This window comes from Nanorana parkeri, unplaced genomic scaffold, assembly GCF_000935625.1.
Source record: "Nanorana parkeri isolate BGI_ZX_2015 unplaced genomic scaffold, ASM93562v1 scaffold1098, whole genome shotgun sequence".
NCBI classification, from domain to species: Eukaryota; Metazoa; Chordata; class Amphibia; order Anura; family Dicroglossidae; genus Nanorana; species Nanorana parkeri.
In genome coordinates, this window is record NW_017307366.1 from 222,631 (window position 1) to 247,452 (window position 24,822).

The following is a 24,822-nucleotide window of genomic DNA, read 5'->3' on the forward strand; positions in this document are numbered from 1 at the left end:
GAGAATCGAGCAGTGTATGGGCACCTTTAATCCGGTCCAAATTCTTGATCAGGTCCAGAACAGGTGTATGGTCAGCTTTACAAGCACTTAGCGATCAGTACTAATTGCTTGCGAGTGTTTGGATATAACTAAGGATGTAGTATGCTTACTGTGTATTCAGGGGTGTGGATTTTTTTTTTTTTAATTACTTGTCCAAGGCTTAAGCTGGTCCCGAATCTACTCATCCCAATACAAAAAATTTTTTAATCAAAACCGGAAAGCTGGCTTCCCAGCCAATCTGCAAGGAGCTGGCTTCCGGGCCAATCAGGAAACCGGGAGGCAGGTCATTACTCGCCACCCTGCTTCCTGATTGCACAGGAAGCTGTCTCCATGTGCCCCTACGGCACTGCCGGTCAGAGGAAACCTTCCTCTGACCGGAAGTTCAGGTATCTGAGCATTTTGGCAAGTATAAGTACTCACCCAAATACTCTGCATCCCTAATCAAAACTATATTTGACTGTGCTAAATAACGCTTCTCATTGGTGACCACGCTGACCAAGGAGTGCTTGCAATTTGCAAGAGAAATTCAAAATACATAGGGCAGGACTGCGCTGGACAGCAGTACGGGGTACAGATAGTACACCTGTACTGGCAGAGGGTAAGAACTGTTCGCCGAAAGGCAAGTATAGCCGCCGAGGGGTGGGGGTTTGGTAGAGGCAGGGCGGCGGCGGCTCCCTACTGTACATTTAGGGAGTAAAATAATCAACTTTTGAGTCTGCCTCTTTGGAGGTTTACGTTCACAATAAGGGTAATGTTGCCAACAGGGGTTGAGAATTTGGTATGAAGTGGGGATTTTAGTTGAAGGGAACACCTATTAGCTTTGAGGATTAGGGGGATACCAATGTGAGAATAGTTTGTAGATATGGATTTTGTATTTTGATCTTTCACTTTATATAGACTTTTAGCAATGCCTTGTACACATAGGTAGGATATCTTTTATACTGGGGGGAAGAATCCCATACTGATTTCATTACCCCTGTAATTTGTTCTAGACTAGGTGATAGGGGTCCTTTGCATCGTCCTCGATGACCCCCCCCTTCCTGTGGCCCCGATGTCCATGGCATGGTCTCGGACGGAGTTGAGTGGGCTGGTTTGATTCAGGCCGCCATCACTTTCTCTTAATCCGGAAATATCTGTCCTCCTCCAGACATTAGTTGTTTGATAAGTACAGGGTACCCACCTTTTGGGGGGCCTCATACCTGTGGTGCCGATTGCTGAAACATTCTAATTTATGTTATATTAATTTAATTAATTGAATGATGCAATTAAATCAATTGATGTATAATTGTTGTTATTGTTAGATTAGCCCCCCGTGGTCCCCTGAAGAAGCTTGGTGCAAAACGCGTCGGGCCCGGATATGTCTGTTCCAGTAAATGAACAATGAAAAACTAATGACAATCAGTAAATGAACAATGAATAATTAATGACAATTATGTTTGCAACTATGGATATTTAATTAAGATATAACTGGTTGACGTTGGGCATATCCTGGGCACTTTGTGTGTGTTTTAGCCAATTGGGGTTTTTTATACTTGTATGTATTACAATCGATTCTTTTATATAATGTAATTACTGTATAATAAAATTTTGATATAATTTTTACACCTCTCAGAAACCCCTATTTCTCTGGTTTTTTTCTATACTGTACATTTAGCTCCGCTTGTCCAGAGCAGGGCTAAATGTACAAAAAAAACTACTAGCCCAGTGCTCAAAACTGCATGTCCCGGGTGATAGGAATTCCACACCCCATGCATTACTGCTCTACATCACTCTAGTTAATTCATGATTGAGGACATAGTAGCTCATACTATTTCCACAATTTATGAATGGGCAGGAGCGCTCAGTATAAAGGCTTCCAGTGAATCCATAACAGGGAGGCAGAAAAAAACATTTTGTTTTTACACTTTTGCTTATAGATTGCATAGAAAAACTCACCTCATAGTTCTAGCCGACCTGTGACAATGAGACACAATGAGTCACAGGTCGGCTCAGTAGATCAAGAAGTGAGCGAACACATACCAGCGTTCGCTCACCTCTCGATCCTGTCACAGCTCTCTGCCGTGACAGGGGAGGGGCTGGATTCCCCCCTCCCCGCTCCGATCTGCCAGCGCTGACTGGAGGATCGGACGGGGAAGGGGGCGGGTACCGCTGGCTCTGCCTCTAGATATGAAGAGCCAGCTTTCAGTCACGCAGCTGGGCGGATCCCGGCATAATTGTCGGGATCCGCTTCAGCTGCGTCGTCTCAGTATACCGCGAGCAGTAGCTCGCGGTATACTGAGCTTAGGGTGACGGGAGGACGCTAGTTTGTGTCCTCCCATTACCCTAAGGAGAACTATGGGTAAAAGCCCATAGCTCTCCTTTAACTGAACAAATTGGAGAGCTGATTTGTTACTATGGACAACTGCTACAGATTTTTTCTGTACCAATTTCGATAAATTGCCTTCAAAGTATATTACTTTGTAAAGAGAACTATGGTCAAACCTTTTTTGATATAATTATACCGGATTTTTATAGCACCAACAGTTTGCGCAGCGCTTTACAATACTTTTGGGCCACAGGAGTACATTTACTAATGTAAACATTTAAAGTGTATCTATAGTCAAAAACACATACATACATACATACATACATACATACATACATATATATATATATCTCTTACACAGGAAATATCAGAATATATATCTTACACAGAAATATCACAGGTCTAAAGAGACCCTTTGATATTTCCCTTTTAAAATAGAAAAATAGCTTTTTTGTTTAGCTCCAGCACTGAATGAACAGGAATCCTCTATACTGAGCGATCCTGTACATTTATACATTGTGGATATAGTGTAAGTTACTAGATCACTTCCCATTCATTCATAACTGGGACATAGTAAGTACACTATGTCCAGTTATTTACAAACACTCACTGATCAGCGAGTGTTTGTATACCGCTCTCCATCCTGAATGGGCCTTCAAAGGAGGAGGGGCAGACGGTACAGAAGGAGAACTCCGCCTCCTGTGGCAGATCACAGCGCTCCAATCACTGCTCCCCATCCTGACAGAAGGCAGAAGGTGCGAGAGGAGAGCTCCGCCTCCTGAAGACGACAGCTGTCACCTTACGCACCGCTCGGCATCCTGACATTGCAGTCACCGCCGCTCGGCCTCCATAAAGCTTCTCTCCTCTCTGCTGGGCATCGGTAGGCACACAGACTGGCGCCAAGCGGGGAGGAGAGAAGCTGGCATGCACTGAGTTTTCATCCGTCATGGCACTTTTGGCAGTTTGCCAAAAGTGCAATTTTCAGCTGAAATTTCAGTGCATCCCTAGTTTAAACTGTTAACAGTCAGGCGTTTTCACCATGTGTCTCTCATCGGGGAGATTTCACTTCCTGTCAAAACTGCTTAGATCCCCAAGTAGTATAAAGAAAAGAGAGCTGAAGTGGTAATCTCCAAACCATATAACACCAATGTGAGTGCATATAACAGTTATGTAATTGGCCCTGGATTACATGAACACCATTATACAAATTTACTGTACTGACAGTCCACGAGCAAATAACAGAGCACTTTGGTAAAAAGCACTTTGTTTAAAAAAAAAAAAAAAGGCACATGCAGGTAAACAGAACAGGCAGGTTTCATTTATGATTTTCACAAAGCTCCTTAAAGGAGAACAGTGTTTTTCCCCATAGTTCTCCTTAGGGTAACAGTAGGACACAAACTAGCGTCCTCCCGTTACCCTAAGCTCAGTATACCGCGAGCTGTACTGAGACGCCGCAGCCGGGGCGGATCCCGACTTAAACGACGGGATCCGCCAGCTGCGTGAGTGACAGCTGGCTCTGCCTATCTAGAGGCAGAGCCAGCTGTACCCGCCCCCTCCCCCGTCCATTCCGCCAGTCAGCGCTGGCAGATCGGAGCGGGGAGAGGGGAATCCAGCCCCTCCCCGTCACGGCAAGGATCGAGAGGTGAGCGAACCCGGTATGTGTTCGCTCACCTCCCGATCTACTGAGCCGACCTGTGACAGTCTCATTGTCACAGGTCGGCTAGAACTATGAGTTGAGTGAAAAGCACTCATCTCATAGTTCTCCTTTAACCGCAATCTCCAGAAGAACCCAGCCTGTATTCAAAGGAAACTTGTTTTGTACTTGACTACGCTTTTACAGATCAACTTTTTAGCCCAAAGTTACATACTTTATTTCGGTCTTTGGCGTAAATGGTTGTAATACCATGGTAATGTTATAACTGTATAAGATGTCAGTATATACACTAGCTAATGTTCCCTAAGGTCTTTCTTCATATTTTATAATTCTGGTCCTATTAGGAGGTATTGACCGTATATATCATATTATGTTTGTGATATTTCTGCATTATCTGGAATGTGGTTATCATTCAATAGGTTTTGCCGTTCGTTAACGGCCTGTTTCATGTCGAATTTTGTTTATTTTTCTTGTGTTTGCAAAATCAATAAAAACTATCTGATTTAAAAGATTTTCGATCTTACCCTAAACGTATCCAACGGCATCGCCTAACGCCCGCATTCTCTTCACTCACATACGCCTGCTCATGTAATTACTGCAACTAGAGATGTCTAAGCACTATGGCCCAAACCGTCAGCTTCCTGTTTTACGGCCATAAACCCTACTTCCGCTCGTTCGCGGAAAATGAGGTCACACAACGTAGAGGGAGGGGATAAGAGACGTTGCAATTTACCACAGAGCACAAGACTAGATAGGCGGTACCTTATTTGTAACAAGGCGAGAAATGTTTCTTCAAGACCGTTGGGAGGGACATTCTAATTTACCATAAAGTACGAACAGCCGACAGACTAGAAAGGCGATACCTCATCAGTAGTTCTTGATTAATTGATTGACTGACAAATGAACGCTGTCTTTGGAAAGTTTAGTTTAGTAAATGAAGAATGTGGTTCAGTATGCTAGCATATCACTGGTACTTTTTTTTTTAATTATGTGGTTAATGCTGATATTTGTTATTTGAAATTCCCTGAGATATATATAGTATTTTTTTGGGATTGTTAAACGTTTTGACTTGGTTTTGCCATGATCTACCAAAGCAAAAGTAGAATTAAACCTTTTTTTTTGCCTATATCTACTACTAGCAAGCAGTAGATGTATGCAAACACATTTAAAACAAAATATAAAAAAAGTTACCAGTTTATTACTTACCTCTGCCTCCGCCGCACGCTCCAGTCCAAAGATCAGAAGATTCTCCAGCAGCTGTGAAGGATAATGGGGCATTCGCAGTAGAGCTCTTTGGCCAGTGTTGTATCGAAAGTTCCAACTTATTGAGTTCTCCAACTGCCTGACTTCCGGTTTAGTTAGAACTTAGAGCTCTTCTGCACGAGGGCCAGCCGCGGCATTGCCCTATACACATACACCACAACAATGAAGTATTCAAATGAACTAGGATCACACTAATACAGCACGTTATTAATCGCAGGTGCCCCACTCAAGCGGCGGCCATATTGAGTGTGGCACCTGAGATTGATAACGTGCTGTATTAGTGTGATCCTAGTTCATTTGAATACTTCATTGCTGTGGTGTATGTGTATAGGGCAATGCCACGGCTGGTGCTCGTGCAGAAGAGCTTTCTTGGGCAAACCTCTAAATTCTAACTAAACCGGAAGTCAGGCAGTTGAAGAAGTCGAGGAGTTGGAGCTTTCGATAGAACACCACCTTTTCTTCAAGTGAAACCCGAACACGCTAGTGCTGCTTCATTGGGGTCTCTAGGTGACATTAGGGGTCTGAAAGACCCCTGATATCTCCATAAAGAGGGCCTGTCATGTCCTAATTGCTATTACATAGGGGTTTGTTAGCCCTCTACACGATAGCTATAAAATTAAGTGTAAAAAAAAAAAAACAAAGTAACAGAGAAATGCAAAAACATTTTTTAAAGTCCCCAAATACATACAAACACATGTCAGGTGCGCCTAAGTGCAAAAACAAAATCTGAGCCACACATTAAATATCGCCGCAAACGGTGTGAGAGCTCTAATTCTTGGGCTATCAATCACTGTTAACACTAAACTGATGAACAGTAAAAGCTTTTAAAGTGCCCCCATGGGGAAATTTTGGGTATTGTAGTATTTGGGGTTTCACGGACGCATGCACTTTTAAGCCTTGACATGTTTCGTATCTAATAACCCAACATAACCCTCTTATATTTTCCAAAAAAATTGGGTATTACTTTCTGTTTCTGTGCACTAGATTTCATTTTAGTGTATTTTATCCTAAAATTACTGGTTTGATAAACATTTGCTCAAATACTGGGCAACATTACAAATTGCAACTAGCATTTATTTTATTCTACAGGGCCTTTGCTTTCACAAAATATATCATTGTTTGGGGGTCTGAAACTGTTTTCTAGCCAAAAATTCAGATTTTATCATGTGTGTGCAAATGTGAGAAATTATTCTGGACAGGAAGTGGTTAAATGGAAACAAAATACAAGTCAGTAGTGGTCACCAAAAGGAACAGGTTACAAAACTGGTTGTAGAAAATTTTTACAGTCCAGCTTTGAAAAACACTAGAATGGTTCCGTTACATCTTCATTCTTTCTTACTATGGCACAATACTGTATATATGGATCATTTCTGCTATCCGTAACTTCAAGCAATGTGTTCCATGTTTAATTTTCCCAGGAATAGCTTACCTTATTTGTCTCTTGTTGATACCCATCTCATGTCAATACCAGTCTCATCATATAATCTGGGGTGCTGGTCCCAGCCCTCTTATCTTCCAGTTCTGCACTAAGTGAACTCCTCTGTTGCCGCAGTGATGAGCTTGTGCCTGGTAGATGGACAGACTGTGCTGCTGATCAGCGCCAGCTGTCTCCTGGGCTGCATGTCCCCTGTCTGGATGTGGCTGGATGGAGCTGCAGCAGTTCATGTGTCCCCAGGAAAGGTAAACACAGCCCAGGGAAACCATACAGAGCAGCAGCTTCCTCCTCACACATGCAGGAACAGCAGAACCCTGGGTTTGCCCCTGTCTGCCTGCATCTTGTGTCCGGTTTTCAGCTGACTTGAAAATCAGGCACAAGATTTCAAACCCGGACAGGTGGCAACCCTAGACACAGGGTAAGTCAATGCACGCAGCTCGGCAGCATGCACCTGCACAGACACCGCAGGACACAGAAGACACAGCAGTCAGCGCTGGATCATAGACCAGTACCAGTGCTGGAGGGACTCCTGAAAACTATTGGTAAAAAGAAGATGAGCAGATCAAAAGGAACCATTCAAGGTAAGTCCTTAAAGTGACACAAAACTCTAACTTTTTTTTTCTATTATTGTACTCTGCATATAGCATGTTCTCTAAATCTGATTTATTATTATTTGCAAAATTTAATCAGTTTTTTTTTTTCCACATTTTAAAAGTGCTCTGCGTGCTCCTGTACCTTCTCCTCTCCCTTTAGGGCTTGTTCACACCAATTGTGGTGCGTTCCAGAGCAGTAGCTGCTGGAACGGACAGCAATCGCACACTAAACTTCCCCCTGCTTTCCGGGGCACCGCAGCCACACCCCTCCCCTGCCCGCAGTGCGATTGGACACGTGGCAAAACATTGCCTGCATTTTTTTGCGTTTGCAGTGGAACATAACACAGTCAATGTTTTGCCACACATCAGATCACTCTGCGGGCGGGGGGCGGGGCTGCAGTGCCATTGACTTCAATGCACCGCCCCGCCCCAGAACAAAAGGAGCGAAGTTTAGCGTGCGATTACTATGCGTTCCAGCAGCTACCGCTCTGGAATGCACTGCGATAGGTGTGAACAATCCCTAGAGGGAGAGGAGAAGGTACAGGAGCTCTGAGAAGTGCACGCCTGTGACTACACCTCCCCCCCCCCACCGTTTAGTTTGGCAGATAAGCATCTCCTGCTGAGGAAATCCAGCCCGTTACACAGCTCACAGCGTGCAGAGTTTAGATGGGAGGGATTTAAGAGAGGAGAAATGTGCAGATGAGACGTGAGAGAGCTTCATGCATCGTCACGTCTCATTGTAGTTCTGATCGGGAGCTAGCACAGAGGGTGGCTACTTTTCAGCGCCCATCGGGACCATGGGGATGAAAAGTAGCGACGCTCTAGCAGGAACTTGTGAGACAGAAGAAATTAATCATTACCGTTATTGCTGCTTGCAGCTATATTTAGGTGGCCAAGTAACGAAGTTGCCAAGACACCTATTGATATTGTTATTATTAATATTATTATTATTATTAGGTGGCCAAGCAACGAAGTTGCAAGGACACCTATTGTTTTTGTTAAAATTATAATTATTTTTATTATTAATATTAGGTGGCCAAGCAACGAAGTTGCAAGGACACCTATTGTTATTGTGCTGATTTTTATTATTTTTATTATTATTATTCTGCCGATTTGTTCAAATGTGTAAAAGGTGCACTGTTAGTCAAAAATTCATGAAACTTTGCACAATGGTACAGCCCTGTGCTCTGCGGAGCTTATTATAATATAGAGGTCATAGGTCACATGATGTGGCAGCCATCTTGGTTTTTGCGACGATTTTTGTGAACTATTTAGAAACCTACATCTCCAGAACCGCTATAGCTACAGATATACAACTTGCTGCGCTTGGTTATGCTGTGCTCTGTTGTCACATGTGCTCATTGTAGTGCTATTGGTCACATGGTTTGGCCGCCATTTTGGATTGTGCACAATTCTGCAAACAACTTTAAACTCTGAAACCATTTTATCAGAATAACTCGAGGTCATAGGTCACATGATTTGGCAGCCATCTTGGTTTTTGCAACAATTGTTGCACATATTAAAAAACCTTCTACTCCAGAACCGCTAAAGCTACAAACCGCTAAAGGCTGTAAGAAGGGCACTGGTACTCAAAAACTCCTGCAACTTGGCCCCATGGTAGAGCTCTATGCTATGCCTACTTTTTTGCATTATAAAGGTCATAGGTCACATTCATTGGCAGCCATCTTGTTTTAGGTGACGATATTTAGCTCCATATTCAAGCATCTGTTTCTAAGAAACTATTACAGCTACAGATGTACAAATTTCTACGTAAAGTCCTGCTATTATCTGCACTCAAAACTGATCATTACAAGTCAATAGGTCACATGGTTCGGAGGCCATATTGAATTGTGTCAAATTCTACATATATAACTGTTATTTTGATGCTCTTTTTTTTAAAGTGCTAATTATAGCCACACCGTTATTTAAAAACTCAAGAAATTTTGCACAAAGGTAGAAAACAAAGCTATGTTTAATCCTTGGCAACATAAAGGTCATAGGTCGCATGCTATGGCGGCCATCTTGGTTTAAGTAAATGTTTTTCGGTCAATTTTCAAACATCTGTTTTTTCATAACTGCTAAAGCTACGGATATACAAATTGCTCTGTGAGGATATGTTGAGCTCTACAGTCACATATGTTCATTACATATAATGTGACCACATGGTTTGGCAGCCATTCTGAATAGGGCAATATTCTGCAAACAACTTAAACTCTGAAACCATTTATCAGAATAATTCAAAACTTTGCAAATATGTCCAGGGCGACCTCTTCTACCACGGTTGTAAAAACAGATCCGATCCCAAAATCAATATGGCCGCCACAAGCCAATCACTTTTAACATTGCATCAAATTGAATAAACGTGCATTTCCAGCACTATTGTAGTGTGAATCCCCCTTCTGCTATGGTGGGTGCGGTGACATGGGATGTAACGACAGTCCCATTGGTCTGAATGGGAGCTATTCTGCACACAGTCTGGGTCCCAGGAACTCTCGCCTGCCCCCTCAACCCCACGGTTTTACGGGGTCTCGTCGGTGGTTCGGCAGGACGAGGTTCCGGGCACTGATCCTTCAATGAGCCGGTTGATGAGGCCCCTTCCACAGCTGGCGGAGATTGGAGGGTTGATTACTTTAGGAGTAGTCAGTGGCAATACCTCAGCTGCTGGCAAATGATACCCGGTCCTAGGTTCAGCTTTCTCCCTCGGAGTAATAGCAGGTGCGCGTTCCAATCGCGCTGTCTTCTTTTCTTCCACCGGTGTAGTTTAGCCGGAAGGCTTGCGGTGGCAGCGTTGGGGTAACTACTTCCCACAAGACGTCTCCACAGGTCAGACAGCGGGTCCATGGCTGAACGTTGGTAGATTTAGGCTTTGGCAGGCCTTGCAGATTATTCCCAATGCCTCCGACGCACCAAGGGCACAGATGGTGATGTCCCCACAGGCTCTGAGGCGGATCCCAGTATCAGTGACGGTAGTCGGGCAGGTGGTAATACCCGGTGTGGTCACTTTCCAACCTCCTTCCATGAAGCCAGCAACGCTAGAGTAGATCCCAGCCATGCTTGTTGGTTCTCTTTCTCAGCGAGCATCACCGCAACGTCTTGACACGTGTCTCACTGCAGCTGTAGCGTGGTCTGACCAGACAGCGCCAGAAACATCTAGGAGTCTCCTCCCCCTCATGCTGGCGGGCTGCTCAGCACGTACAGAGATGAGCTCATCTTCACTGGAGTCTGTTAACCCCCTCTCTCCCAGCAGGAACCACACTTAGTCCAGAAAATTACATTTTCTCAGAATAAAGCACATTTTTCTTGCTCAGAAACACCACATGGACACGGGAACAGTCTCTTTAGTTGCTAGGGACATGCGGAACACAAAAATAGGAGTTTTGGGCACAAATTTCACGGTTACCGGGTCGGTTGCTATGGGTTACGGCAGCACAAAAATTCACAGAAATGGCTCAAAAATGACTAGAGTGATCCTGGATGATCCCCCACATGTAGCGCTACCACAAAGGAGCTGCTGGTTGCCCGGTTCATTTCTAGTCTGTCTAGGGTATGTTCTTCAGCTGCCCACCCAATAGCACTAACTGCCCTTCTGCTGGTTCCCATAAACTGATGTCCACTCCAGTAGTAAAATGCTAAGTAAACGATTTATGGAACATCTTCACTGTGGAGAGAGGGTATAGGGAATCTAGGTGTCCAGGGGTAGCCAACCAGAGCTCCAGACTCACCAGACCTTGTAGATATATCAGTGTAGACCCACCTGGGAGACAGCGGACAGCAACTGATGTAACAGACAGGCAGGATGGATGCAGATCCTCAAGCAGGAAAGACACCGACTATGCTCCTGAAGTCCACTTAGTTCCAGGGTACTTCAAGAGCTTACACTGGTCCCGGTTCTCTTCCTCTTTCAGCATCACAGGCATCCTCCATGTTGGAGGCCTCAGGGAAACGTCTTCCCGAACACCAGCCCATGCCCACCCCCAGGCCTCAGACCTAGTCTGGGGGGCAGGCTGAACAGGACCCAGCCCTATTCCATGGCTGGTCCCGGCTGGTCTGAGCACATGGCTAATCCCACCAGTATATGTACCCTATCCCAGCAAGCACCACAGAAAGGAACTCGGTGATTGGCTGCTGTACTGTACATACACTACAGTGCCGTTTATTGGCTGTCCCATAATATGACAGAGTCACACTCTGCCCAGGGGGGTACAGCCAATGCTAGACACCTGGAATTAACCAGATAATTGCCGCTATAAATCCAGCCAGGCTGACTACAGCCCTGGCTATCACTAAATGTCTAGTAGCCACGTCACAGAAGGTAATGGGGGCTACACGTGCATATGGTCCACGTGCATATTGTCCACTGACTCCTATTTTAGGGCATCCCTCTTTTCCTCCGAGGTGCAATGTACAGTAGCTATCTTTTTGAGCTGGTAGGTATCTGAACCTTCGTTCACCCATCATTGTCTTCCCGAAGGAACGATGAAGCCCCTCACTCAGCTCTTTCATCCTAAAATCCCTCCTCATGGCGCTTGGCTGCCGTATCTTTAGGGCAATTGCGGGATTTTGTATGGGTTCTCTCTAGGAAACGTCTGCTACACAGGCCTCTGACCTCCTTTTTTTTTTTTCTTTCCAACCAGTTTTTTTTGTTTTGTACACAGATACGTATGACAAAGCATTATAAAATCACATTTCCACAGCGTAAAGTTCCGGGTCAGGGAAGGGGGGAGGGGTATAGGATAGGGGTAAGGCTGGGAGGGAAGGAGGATAGCTGGCTTTAAGCAGAGACACATTTACATTATCCAGACTTGGTTATTTCAATAGGATTATTCATTTTCTGAGTACATAACACATAGTTCCAATGTCCCCCATTACCCAGAGGTCAAATGAGAAACCTTCATTTTAAACGTCCAAAGTTGAAAGTTTGAACTTCTTTTATCAGCGTAGAGAACTTTTGTGAGAAACTAAGGAAGGGTCAACCGAGTATCGCCGATACCCTACATTGCGAATGGAAAAGTAATTGTTCAGGATTTGGATTTGAGGGATTGATAATCCTGGGTGCTAGTGAAATGGTGCCAGCATGCCCATATGCGCATAAATTTGGTCAGAGCATCCCTTTTTGTGAAGAGCAGCTCCTCCATCTCCCGAACATGGTCGATCTGTCGGATCCATTCAGACAACGAGGGCGGCCTCACCTCCTTCCAATGTCTCGGGATGATTATGCGAGCAGCATTGATCATATGTTGTCTTAGGGATTTGCTAGGTCCCGGGTCGTTATTACGGTCAGTCAGTAGGAATGTCGTCGGTGTGAAGTGAATTGTCTGTCCTGTGACCTGGGATGTGATTTTGTGAATTTCGGACCAGTATGTGTTCAGTTCTGGGCATGTCCAAAATACATGTAGGAGAGAGCCCTCACCTGTCTGGCATCTCCAGCACGTGTCTGGGACGTCGGGGTATATCTTGTGTAGGGTCTGTGGGGTCCTGTACCAATGTGTCAGTATCTTGTAGTTTGTCTCCTGAGTATTGCTACTGATAAGAGCTGGTGTGAGCATTGCGACATATGTCACTCCAGTCTTCGTCTGTCAGGGGCATGTTCAATTCTTTTTCCCACTTAAAGGAGAACTATGGGGTCAGGGCTTTTCCCCATAGTTCTCCTTAGGGTAACGGGAGGACACAAACTAGCGTCCTCCCGTTACCCTAGGCTCAGTATACCGCAAGCTACAGCTCGTGGTATACTGAGACGCCGCAGCCGGAGCGGATCCCGACATCGATGTCTGGATCCGCCCAGCTGCTTGAGTGACAGCTGGCTCTGCCTATCTAGAGGCAGAGCCAGCTGTACCAGCCCCCTCCCCCGTCCGTTCCGCCAGTCAGCGCTGGCGGATCAGAGTGGGGAGAGGGGAATCCAGCCCCCCCCTGTCACGGCAGAGAGCAGTGACAGGATCGAGAGGTGAGCGAACCCGGTATGTGTTCGCTCCCCTCCCGATCTACTGAGCCGACCTATGACAGTCTTATTGTCACAGGTCGGCTGGAACTATGAGGTGAGTGAAAAGCACTCACCTCATAGTTCTCCTTTTAAGGCGTGTTTTATTCTCCCTTTGTCCTTGTGAGTCCCGTAGCAGCGAGTATAGTCTAGAAATCAAGTGATCTCGGGGGCCCTGACCCGCGCACATTTCTTCCAGAGGCGTCAAGTCTCTAGAGAAGTTGAACCTCCTATTTCTGTTAGTGAGGAAGTTCCGTATCTAGAGGTATATCCACCATGGGATTGTCCCTTCCGTGACAGGTGTAGAAGATCATTTTTCTCTAGAAACTGCTGGTCCCGGAAGAACTGTGCAGCCGTGAGTGGTTCGTCTGATGACCAAAACTGTTGGGATTCTGGATTTTCCCCGGGATGGAAGTCTGGGTTATGTAGTATTGGTGTTAAGGGGCTATATCTGGTGGTAATGGTCTTTTTTTCCGGAGGATCGAGAATTCCCTCAGGGTCGTCGAGATCAATGGATTTGGTGGGCTGTGTATGGGTCGGTCTGGGTTTGAGAGCCATACCATGGAGGAAAGTGGACGCGAGTACCAGGTCTGTTCTATATCCACCCAGGGTTTTTGTGTCTGTTGAGTGTGCCACTGAATTAACCTAGTGAGGTGTGATGCCTGGTAATAGTGGTAGGGGTTTGGCACCGCCAAGCCACCCTGGGGCTTGGGGCGCTGTAATAAGTCCCAGGACAAGCGTGGTCTCTTGTCTTTCCAGACAAATTCTGAGAAAGCTGTTCACAGGCTCTAGAAAAATTATCTTGGTAGGTTTATGGGGATCGTTTGAAATAGATATAGAAGCCTTGGTACTATATTCATTTTGAGGAGAGCCACTCGACCAAACCAGGTAAAGGTAAGCGCACGCCACTTCTGAAGGTCAGATTTAAGTTTGGTCAGTAACGGTTGGAAGTTGAGCGAAAATAGAGTCAGAAGGTCGGTTGGGAGATGTATCCCTAGGTATTTGATTGAGGTGTTGTTCCACTGTAATGGGAGGCTGTGCTTTAGGGGGTCTGTGACATAGGTGGGGGGCGGAGACACTGAGTACGGCAGATTTGTTGAGGTTGATTTTCAGGTTGGACAGGATGCCATAAGTCTCGAACAGCCTCATCAGTGTGGGCAAGGAAATGGTCGGGTCAGTTAGAAAAAATAGTAGGTCGTCAGCAAAAGCCTGCGACCTTGTGTTCCACTTTCCCTATCGTAACCCCTTTTATCTGAGAAGTTTTAAGAACCATCCTGATGAATGGTTCCAGTGTCAAAATGAAAAGTGTAGGGGAATGGGGGCAGCCCTGGCGGGTGCCATTTGAGACTGGAAAACTTTGGGACAAGCAGCCTGTCGTCTTCACCCTCGCCGTCGGTCTGGAATAGATTGCTTGGATCCAGGCTAACATCTGGGCCTGAAGACCTATGTGTTTGAGTACAGCAAACATGAAGTCCCAGGAGACCCTATCAAATGCCTTCTCCGCATCGGTGGATAGCAAAATGGTCGGAATACCCTTGGAACGGGTCCAGTGTATAACATCAATGGCCGTAGTTGTGTTGTCTTTAGCCTCACGGCCCAAGACGAACCCTGCCTGTTGAATTCCGACCAGTTTGGGTATATGCAGGAGAAGGCGATTTGATAGGATCTTGGTGAACAGCTTGACATCTACGTTCAAGAGAGATATTGGCTTATAGTTCTCGCATAAGTGGGGTTCCTTACCGTCTTTAGCTATGACTGAAATCTGGGCTTCGAGTGTTTGACTAGGGAGGGTATAGGTGCGGTCCACGGAGTTATACGTCCGTAAGAAGTGGGGTGAGAGTAGGTCTTGAAAGGACTTGTAATATTGTGTGGTTAGACCGTCTGGACCTGGGCTTTTACCCGGTTTGGTTTGGGCTATCGTACATCTGAGCTCCTCCTCCGAGATCGGGAGTTCCAGAGCCTGCGCCGCGTCCCCTGCTAATTTGGGCATATCGGACTCAGAAAGGCTTGGATCGTTTCACTTATCCGGCTGTTCTGTTGGGTGTGTCCCGTGTTTTGATTATATAGTCTGTGGTAATATTCCCTAAATCGTTCCGCAATGTCAGGAGGAGAGCTGGTCAATGATCCATCATTCCTCCGAATTTGCGGGACATTAAAGGTGCGTAGTTGCGCATTGACTGCCCTAGCTAGTAGCTTACCACACTTGTTCCCCCCTTCATAGTACAGGCCCGTGCGTAGGGTGTAGGCTCTGCGGATTTTATACCCCAGAGTCTCTTTAAGGTCTTTCTGTGCGTTGGTTAAGTCCACTAGTGTTTGGTGTGCCAGGGATTGTTTGTGAGACTGTTCCAATCCAGCTATGCGTATCAGAAGATCCGCTACCGTCTTCTGCCGCTGTTTTCTGTTGTGTGCTGCATATTCCATACATTTCCCTCTCATGAAACATTTATGGGCTTCCCATACATAGGTGGGTGCCGTGTCTGTCGTTACATTGAGAGCAAAGTACTCTTTCAGATCGTGCGTTAGTTTCGACAAAACGGACGCATCTGTGAGTAGAGATGGATTGAGTCTGCACAAAGTTTGCCTCTGCGTAGCAGGGCCCAAGGATAGTGTCATCACTACTGGAGCGTGGTCCGAGGTAGTCATTAGTCCAATTGTCGAGATCTGAAGTCTAGGTGTTGTGGAAATTTTATTATACGGAATTATGATGATTATATAGTCTGTGGTAATATTCCCTAAATCGTTCCGCAATGTCAGGAGGAGAGCTGGTCAATGATCCATCATTCCTCCGAATTTGCGGGACATTAAAGGTGCGTAGTTGCGCATTGACTGCCCTAGCTAGTAGCTTACCACACTTGTTCCCCCCTTCATAGTACAGGCCCGTGCGTAGGGTGTAGGCTCTGCGGATTTTATACCCCAGAGTCTCTTTAAGGTCTTTCTGTGCGTTGGTTAAGTCCACTAGTGTTTGGTGTGCCAGGGATTGTTTGTGAGACTGTTCCAATCCAGCTATGCGTATCAGAAGATCCGCTACCGTCTTCTGCCGCTGTTTTCTGTTGTGTGCTGCATATTCCATACATTTCCCTCTCATGAAACATTTATGGGCTTCCCATACATAGGTGGGTGCCGTGTCTGTCGTTACATTGAGAGCAAAGTACTCTTTCAGATCGTGCGTTAGTTTCGACAAAACGGACGCATCTGTGAGTAGAGATGGATTGAGTCTGCACAAAGTTTGCCTCTGCGTAGCAGGGCCCAAGGATAGTGTCATCACTACTGGAGCGTGGTCCGAGGTAGTCATTAGTCCAATTGTCGAGATCTGAAGTCTAGGTGTTGTGGAAATTTTATTATACGGAATTATGTGGACATTGTATTCTAGGATGTGTGTGTTTTATTGGTTGTCATCTGTCTCCCTGTGTCGGATTTAGCCGAGGAACGCTCTAGTAGAGCGTACTTGGGTTGAATCGGGACCAGCGGTAAAACCGTCAGTGTGAAAACCTTCTCATGGGCTTGGAGACGTGTTCGCGGTGTGTGGAGGCGTTTGCCGGTGTGTGAGTACTAAGTGCACAAGAAAGAGCTGAATGCAGTGTGCTTTTATCAGCAACCCGATTGCTTGTGCTGGGCGCATTTTAATACCGAGCGTGTACCATTTAGTGCACCGGAGATTCCTGCGCAAAGTCCAACCAAAATATCCATAATATAGGTAAGTCTGATTGGGATATGAAGATGTAGTCGATACGAGTGTATTTCGCGTGTAGGGGTGAAAAGTAGGTGTAATGCCGTCCGTCCGGATGCAGGGTTCTCCATGCATCAGAGGTTCAGGGATGCTAGTTTCTTTTTCATGAATTTAAGAGTCCTATATGGTAATGATGTCTTGCCGTCTGAGGTGTCTAGTAGAGGATTGAGGTGGGCATTGAAGTCACCCCCTAGGATCAACATACCTTCTGTGAAGTCAGATAGGAATGTTAAAAAGTTGGTCAGAAACGTTGCATGCCGTGCGTTTGGGAGGTATGCCGTCGCCAACGTTACCGGAATAGCGTTGAGTTGTCCTTTCAGGATAAGGAACCCACCCTCGCCATCCGATATGGAGTCCGACAGATCGAAAGACAGTGATCTATGAAACAAAATCGAAACACCTTTAGATTTACTAGATGATGAGGTTGCATGGTACACCTTAGGGTAATGGGGGTTCGAGAATTAAGGTATGGTCCCTGTGCGGAAGTGGGTCTCTTGGATAAAGGCCACCGACGCCCTGGCTTTCTTAACATCCCCTAGTATGAGTGACCTTTTCTCAGGTATATTGAGGCCCCTGGCGTTCAGTGTTATAACTCTTTGGTCAGTGAGGGATGACATATCGGTCCTATTGAGGGTGCAGGGACAGAGGGCAAAGCGGCGGTGTTATGCAGCATATGAGCAACATATTGTAAATACTGGATACTAACCACATTGAAGACATTTGTGTAATACTTTACATGCCCCTAAACCGTCACCGTTCAACCTCTCCTCTCCCAAGCATGGCGTCCTGGTGGTAGGTTCAGGCGTCCGCTGGCCAGGTAGGAACCTATAACAGCAAAACATGTTCATATCAGAAACGGTAGTGAGAAAACTAACTAAACAATTTCAGCTCCAGCCCTCTCCGTCGTCTGTCAGCACATGCCCAGAAAGAGTCCACGAGGAATGTGTGAGATTTTGCGAACCTCCTGTTAAGGGGTCTTAGGACCCAACCAGGGTAAGTGTTAGTGGAAGTGATGAAGTGAGTCCATTCGTTACCAGGACAGTAGGCAGTTGTTGTATGTAGGAGGACATCGAGCCCTGGTCCACGAAGGCCTGAGGAGCTGCCAAGTCTCCACTTGTTGCGGGCGGGCTGGTCGTGGTCGGCGCCATATTAGAAGAGCGGGTGGCTATGTTCTCTGAGCGTTGTGTACGGAACATCTCGGGAAACTGGCAGCTCAATTGGGTCCCCTCCGATCCCGGAGATCTGGACCTGCCATCTTGTCTGCCTATTTTCCCCATTGCTGCCCTAAGCAGGATTCTGTAGCGTCGCTCAGGAAATCTGGAGACGGAGCTCTGGAGTTAAGCGTCTATCTTCTTCAGCGGCTAGCCACGCCCCCCCTCTGACCTCTTTTGAACAACTGTGTCTCTCCCGTGATACGCCAGCTCATCTAGTCTCTTTACTTTATGGGTCATTGCTTTCTGCTACTGAATCGGGGACCCCATACTTCTTGTCGACTTGGGAACGGGAGCTGGACGTGACTTACTCATAAGCTCTGTATGGCCTCCACTGCTTAGGAACAATAAGCTACTGACCAGATGGTACCGATCCCCTGTTAGATTAAATATCAGATATGCTCTGGGACTTCTGCCTTGTGCTGGAGATGCTTTACAGTACAGGGCACATTAGCAGATGTCTCGTGGAGTTGCTCTCATGTTCAACCCTTTTGGCAAATGGCCTCTCAAACTTATTTTAACCCCTTCATGACGGAGGTTTTGTTTTTAAATTTTTTGCACCCATGTTATATTCCACATTTTAGGCCTGAAAATTACTTAAAATCCCCAAACATTATATATTTTCTGAAAGCCAAGACCCTATAGAATAAAATGGTGGCAGTTGCAAATTTGTATGTTACACAATATTAGGGCAACTCCTTATCAAACCCCTAAAAATAAAAAAATTTTAAATAACATCTAAAAGATGAGGTTACAACGAGTAAATCGATACCCAACGTGCCGAGGTAAAAAATTGTGTGCGTCCATGAAACGGCAACAAACTTCAGTACCCCAAAAAAGGCTATAGACGACGCTTTAAAAGCCCCCACAGGTCATCAGTTTAGAGATACTCAAAAATGTTGGCCCTAGAATTATTTATCTCACTCTAGCGTGCGCGGCGATACCCAACATGTATAGCACGTTCCCCGTTTTCATACATAGGCGCACCCGAAGCGTGTTTACATGGCGACTCGCGGGGGAATTTTTTTTAAAAAAAATTAGATTCATTTTATGTAATGTTCATTTTAAAAACTGTTTTTTATATTTATTTTTCTTTAATTGCTATGACATAGGGGGGCTTACGAGCCCCCCATGTGATAGCAGATGGTGGTGACATGTACTCTTTAAGGCAGCGGTTCTTAACCTGTGGGTCGTGACCCCGTCGGGGTCGAATGATTATTTGCCAGGGGTCGCCTAGCGGCTCCCGGAATGGTTTACTCTGCTCTACAAAACAGCACTGTTTTTCTACTGTTTTTTTTTTTCTGACATCGGGCCCGCTGGCCGCCGTAAATCAGAAAAAAAACAACAACTTTCTCCCGGAAAGGTTTACTCTGCTCGATCGAGCAGAGTAAACCTTTCTCTGCTGTTTTTTTTTTCTGACATCGGGCTGCTGGCCGCCCTCAGTCAGAAAAAAAACCCCCCCATAGGAATGCATAGCTAGATTCCTATCGGCCAGGGGTGCCCACAAGGTCGATCGCGATCTACCAGTCGATCGCGTAGCGATCACTGGTAGATCGCAATGTCCTCTCCTCCCGCCGCTTCTCTGGATCCCCGCTGCTCTCCCCAGCGGGGATCCGAGAAGAAGTGAAGGAACCGGCGGCGGGGGAGGGCGGAGGACGGAGCTGCTGTCACAGAACTAATGCAGAGCGGTGAGGAGAGAGAGAGACGCTCGGCCAGGATCTGACAGCCGGCGCCTCTCTCTCCCCTCACTGCTCGTCCGTTCTGTCACAGCGGCTCCGAAATCCCCCCCGCGGCTGAAGTGCTCTTTCACTTGTCGTCGGATCCCCCGCTGCCTCTGCCAGGGAGAGCAGGGGGATCCAGAGAAGAAGCTGAGCCCCCTTGTGCGTGGACGAGCGGCAGAGGATCGGTACATGTCAGTAGTATGTACCTATCCTCTGTGCAGGACAAACACTGGAGCGATCATCTGATCACTCCAGTGTTTGTAAATAACTGGGGACACATAGTACTATGTGTCCCCAGTTATAAATGAATGAACAGGATGTGATTTACATCACGTCCTGTTCATGCATGAGTTTCTCAATGGGGGGAAGCACTCTGTACAGAGGCTCCTCCCCATTCAGAACCTGCTTGATAGTAAATATTTTCTGAATGAATGGGAAGCCTCTGTGCTTTCCATTAAGGCACTAATGCAGGCAATCGCACTGTGGGCCTGGCTGCGGTGCCATTGACTTCAATGCACCGCAACGCCCCCTCCCGCCCCTGAATGCAGGTGATTTTTCGTTGGTAGATCTCAATGAGCTCGTCATTTGAAAAGTAGATCTCGAGACGACAAATAGTGCGCGCCTCTGCTATCGGCTATTTCACTTTGCAATAGCAAACTAGCTATTGTGCCCGCTCTCTGCTGTTGCCAATCAGCAGAGGGGGACCTGCAGTTCTGCGAGGGCGGGTGCAATAGCTAGTTTGCTATTGGCTATTGCAAAGTGAAATAGCCAATAGGAATCTAGCTATGCATTCCTATGGGGTTTTTTTTTTTATTCTGACGGCGTACATAACGCGGTTATATCTGCTCAGGTAAGCCTGCACCCCCCCACATGGTGCTGCATTAATGTATTGCTGGGGTAGTGGGATTTGTAGTCCTCTATAGCTGATGGTACATTGTGCTGTATATGTACCATCAGCTATAGAGGACTACAAATCCCAGCAATACATTATACACTGTATGTATAATGTACTATTCCTGTTATTTGCTGTGTTCCTCTATAGCTGGTGTTATTCTGCGTTGCGCCATATAATCATTATACAGCACACTGCAGAATACCAGCAGCTACAGACGACTACAAATCCCAGCAATAATAAATTCTACAGCGCAACGCAGAATAACACCAGCTACAGAGGACTACAAATCCCAGCAATAGAACATTATAGTATAATGGACTATTGCTGTGAACCCCCGCCCCGCCGCCAGATGTCGCTGCAGCAGCCGTGTCATCCCTAAATGTAACCTTTGGGGGTCACCACAACTTGGCAAATGTTACCAAGGGGTCCCGGCGCTAGAAAGGTTGAGAACCACTGCTTTAAGGTGATGCTGGGGGTCCAAAAGACCCCCAGTGTCACCTTTACACTCCAAATAAGCTATTGAAGTGCAGATCGCACTTCAATAGCTTATAGCTGGGTTTCAGGAGCCCAGCACTGACAGCTGTGGGGCCAAAAGTGATGCAATCTGCATCGCTCCTGGTCCCATAGAACGGGGGGAGGTTCGTCCATATCCTCCCCAGCTCCCTGCCGACACCAGAGATGCCGGGCCCGGGCCCGTAGGAGGGGCAGTGGAGCCCGGGAAGCACGGGGGGGGGGAGTGCGCGCCTCTGCTATCGGCTATTTCACTTTGCAATAGCAAACTAGCTATTGTGCCCGCTCTCTGCTGTTGCCAATCAGCAGAGGGGGACCTGCAGTTCTGCGAGGGCGGGTGCAATAGCTAGTTTGCTATTGGCTATTGCAAAGTGAAATAGCCAATAGGAATCTAGCTATGCATTCCTATGGGGTTTTTTTTTTTATTCTGACGGCGTACATAACGCGGTTATATCTGCTCAGGTAAGCCTGCACCCCCCCACATGGTGCTGCATTAATGTATTGCTGGGGTAGTGGGATTTGTAGTCCTCTATAGCTGATGGTACATTGTGCTGTATATGTACCATCAGCTATAGAGGACTACAAATCCCAGCAATACATTATACACTGTATGTATAATGTACTATTCCTGTTATTTGCTGTGTTCCTCTATAGCTGGTGTTATTCTGCGTTGCGCCATATAATCATTATACAGCACACTGCAGAATACCAGCAGCTACAGACGACTACAAATCCCAGCAATAATAAATTCTACAGCGCAACGCAGAATAACACCAGCTACAGAGGACTACAAATCCCAGCAATAGAACATTATAGTATAATGGACTATTGCTGTGATTTGTTGTATTCCTCTGGGATTCGTTGTCTCCTTTAAGCAGTGGTTCTCAACCTGTGAGTCGCTGCGTGATTTTTGCTGTGCTAGGTGAGAGTCCTCCTCAGCCCTCTCCTAGCACAGCAGTGTCAGTTCTCCCGCCACGCCGCCAGATGTCGCTGCAGCAGCCGTGTCATCCCTAAATGTAACCTTTGGGGGTCACCACAACTTGGCAAATGTTACCAAGGGGTCCCGGCGCTAGAAAGGTTGAGAACCACTGCTTTAAGGTGATGCTGGGGGTCCAAAAGACCCCCAGTGTCACCTTTACACTCCAAATAAGCTATTGAAGTGCAGATCGCACTTCAATAGCTTATAGCTGGGTTTCAGGAGCCCAGCACTGACAGCTGTGGGGCCAAAAGTGATGCAATCTGCATCGCTCCTGGTCCCATAGAACGGGGGGAGGTTCGTCCATATCCTCCCCAGCTCCCTGCCGACACCAGAGATGCCGGGCCCGGGCCCGTAGGAGGGGCAGTGGAGCCCGGGAAGCACGGGGGGGGGGGGACATTTCCCGTTGTTTTAGTCGATCTTACGGGTATATTACTAATGTGGATAAGGTGGGGGTTACATAGCCTTGTCCCCACAACATTGATATACACTGAGTGGCCAGATTATTATGACCACCTGACGTTTGTAGGCAAATTGGCTATAATTAGCTATAATTTCGTGCTGAAGTTGCTAGAGGACCAGACCATTATAAATAGGGAAGCAGGTTGTTTACTGCGACAGTAGAAGTGATTTTTTTCTGAAGATATTGGTAAACAACACGATTTAACAGCCTTTGAACATGGGATGATTGTTGGCGCTCAAGTCATGGAGCGAGTATCAGCTAAACGACAGAATTCGTTAAATGTTCAAGAGCAGCTGTTGTTAAAGTGTTTAAAGACTGGACTATCAGCTGAAAATCTGGGTCTGAACGTTCGAATTGTGGCCCTCAGCGACTAGTCAATGTTAGGGCAGAACGGAGAGTGGCAAGACTGGTACAAGACAACAGAAGGGCAACAGTGCAGTGTCAGATTTCTCGCATCACCTTTCAACATCTCGTGGAGTCACGAGGCAGCCCAACGAAGTCATCTCGTGGAGTCATCTCGTGGCCCAACGAAGTACTGATGGGGTAGTCATAATAATCTGGCCACTCAGTGTATATCTTATGTTATTGTACTGTTTACACCTATAGGGTTGTTCTCATGTCTATTGTAATGAGATGTGCATTTCGGGGGTTGCAGCTTGGCAACTAGATTTTGTTCTTTTTGTGATGTTGTGTTTTATTCTTGATATATAATTAATTCTATTCAGTAAAATTCAGCAGTTACCCAAATCACAAACTTCAGGGCATCCCACTAATCTGTAAGTTTAGGTACCACAATTACAGTAGCAAGAACATCTCTCTCTATATAATTCTAGATCAAATTTTCATGACCAATACGATGATAATAGACTGTGGACCTTTAAACAGACTGATCCATAACTCTTTTCTGACGCACATAAAAGCACAATGGTACAAGTGACAATAAGCAATAAAATATAAACAAACTGATACTTGCAAGTCCTTAAAAAGGAGAACTATGGGGGTCAGTGTTTTTCCCCATAGTTCTCCTTAGGGTAACGGGAGGACACAAACTAGCGTCCTCCCGTTACCCTAAGCTCAGTATACCGCGAGCTACAGCTCGCGGTATACTGAGACGCCGCAGCCGGAGCAGATCCCGACGTAGATGACGGGATCCGCCCAGCTGCGTGAGTGACAGCTGGCTCTGCCTATCTAGAGGCAGATCCAGCTGTACCCGCCCCCTCCCCGTCCGTTCCGCCAGTCAGCGCGGGGAGAGGGGAATCCAGCCCCTCACCCTGTCACGGCAGAGAGCCGTGACAGGATCGAGAGGTGAGCGAACCTGGTATGTGTTCGCTCACCTCCCGATCTACTGAGCCGACCTGTGACAGTCTCATTGTCACAGGTTGGCTAGAACTATGAGGTGAGTGAAAATCACTCATCTCATAGTTCTCCTTTAAGTATTCGCCTGACACAAAAACCAAATAGCATCATCACATTCTTAACTTAGATCATATGAAATCCACAATGTTTAACAACTTTTGCATAGTTCAAACATCCTGGACACTAGCCGGCTGTTTTTATCAGACCCTCTCTGTGTACTCTGTGTTCTCCTTTCCTTTAGAGGGGTTATTTTACTGTAATACTGTCTCCACATTTCACATTTGATTGCTGTTACTTATCTAGCACTGGTGCTCAGCAAATTCTCCTTATATGATCTTTCTTACCACAATTGAAACAGACTATTTCCTTTCTTGGCTGTAGCCGCTGGTATTGTTTCCTTCTTGCTGTTGAATCACATACACTTTTGTGGTTTCTGTCCTTCACAGTCTGCTATGTTTCTTTCAGTAGCAATGGCAAGTGACAGTGGAGAGGAGAGAGGCTTGTCTCCTCAATCTGCATTTGCTGTCATTAATTTCTCCCTGATCTTTCCTTTCAATCCAGTGATAAAACTAAGTATTAACCCCTTCATGACTGAGCTAGTTTTCAGTTTCTGTTCATAAACGACTGATACAATTTTTACATTTTTGCTGTGTGATTCTTCCACGTCAGTAATATACTTTCTTACTAAATGTACCCACAC

The 24,822-nt window shown here is 46.1% G+C and overlaps 1 protein-coding gene across 1 annotated transcript in view; it reads right to left on the minus strand.

Moving 5' to 3' along the window:
• MDM4 (MDM4, p53 regulator) overlaps window positions 1-4,602 on the minus strand; it is a 132,942-nt gene extending 128,340 nt beyond the window's left edge. Inside the window, exon 1 of the mRNA XM_018567817.1 lies at window positions 4,523-4,602. The gene's annotated coding sequence lies outside the window, so the exon portion shown is untranslated. The remainder of the gene's footprint in view (window positions 1-4,522) is intronic.
• Window positions 4,603-24,822: the final 20,220 nt, after the last annotated feature.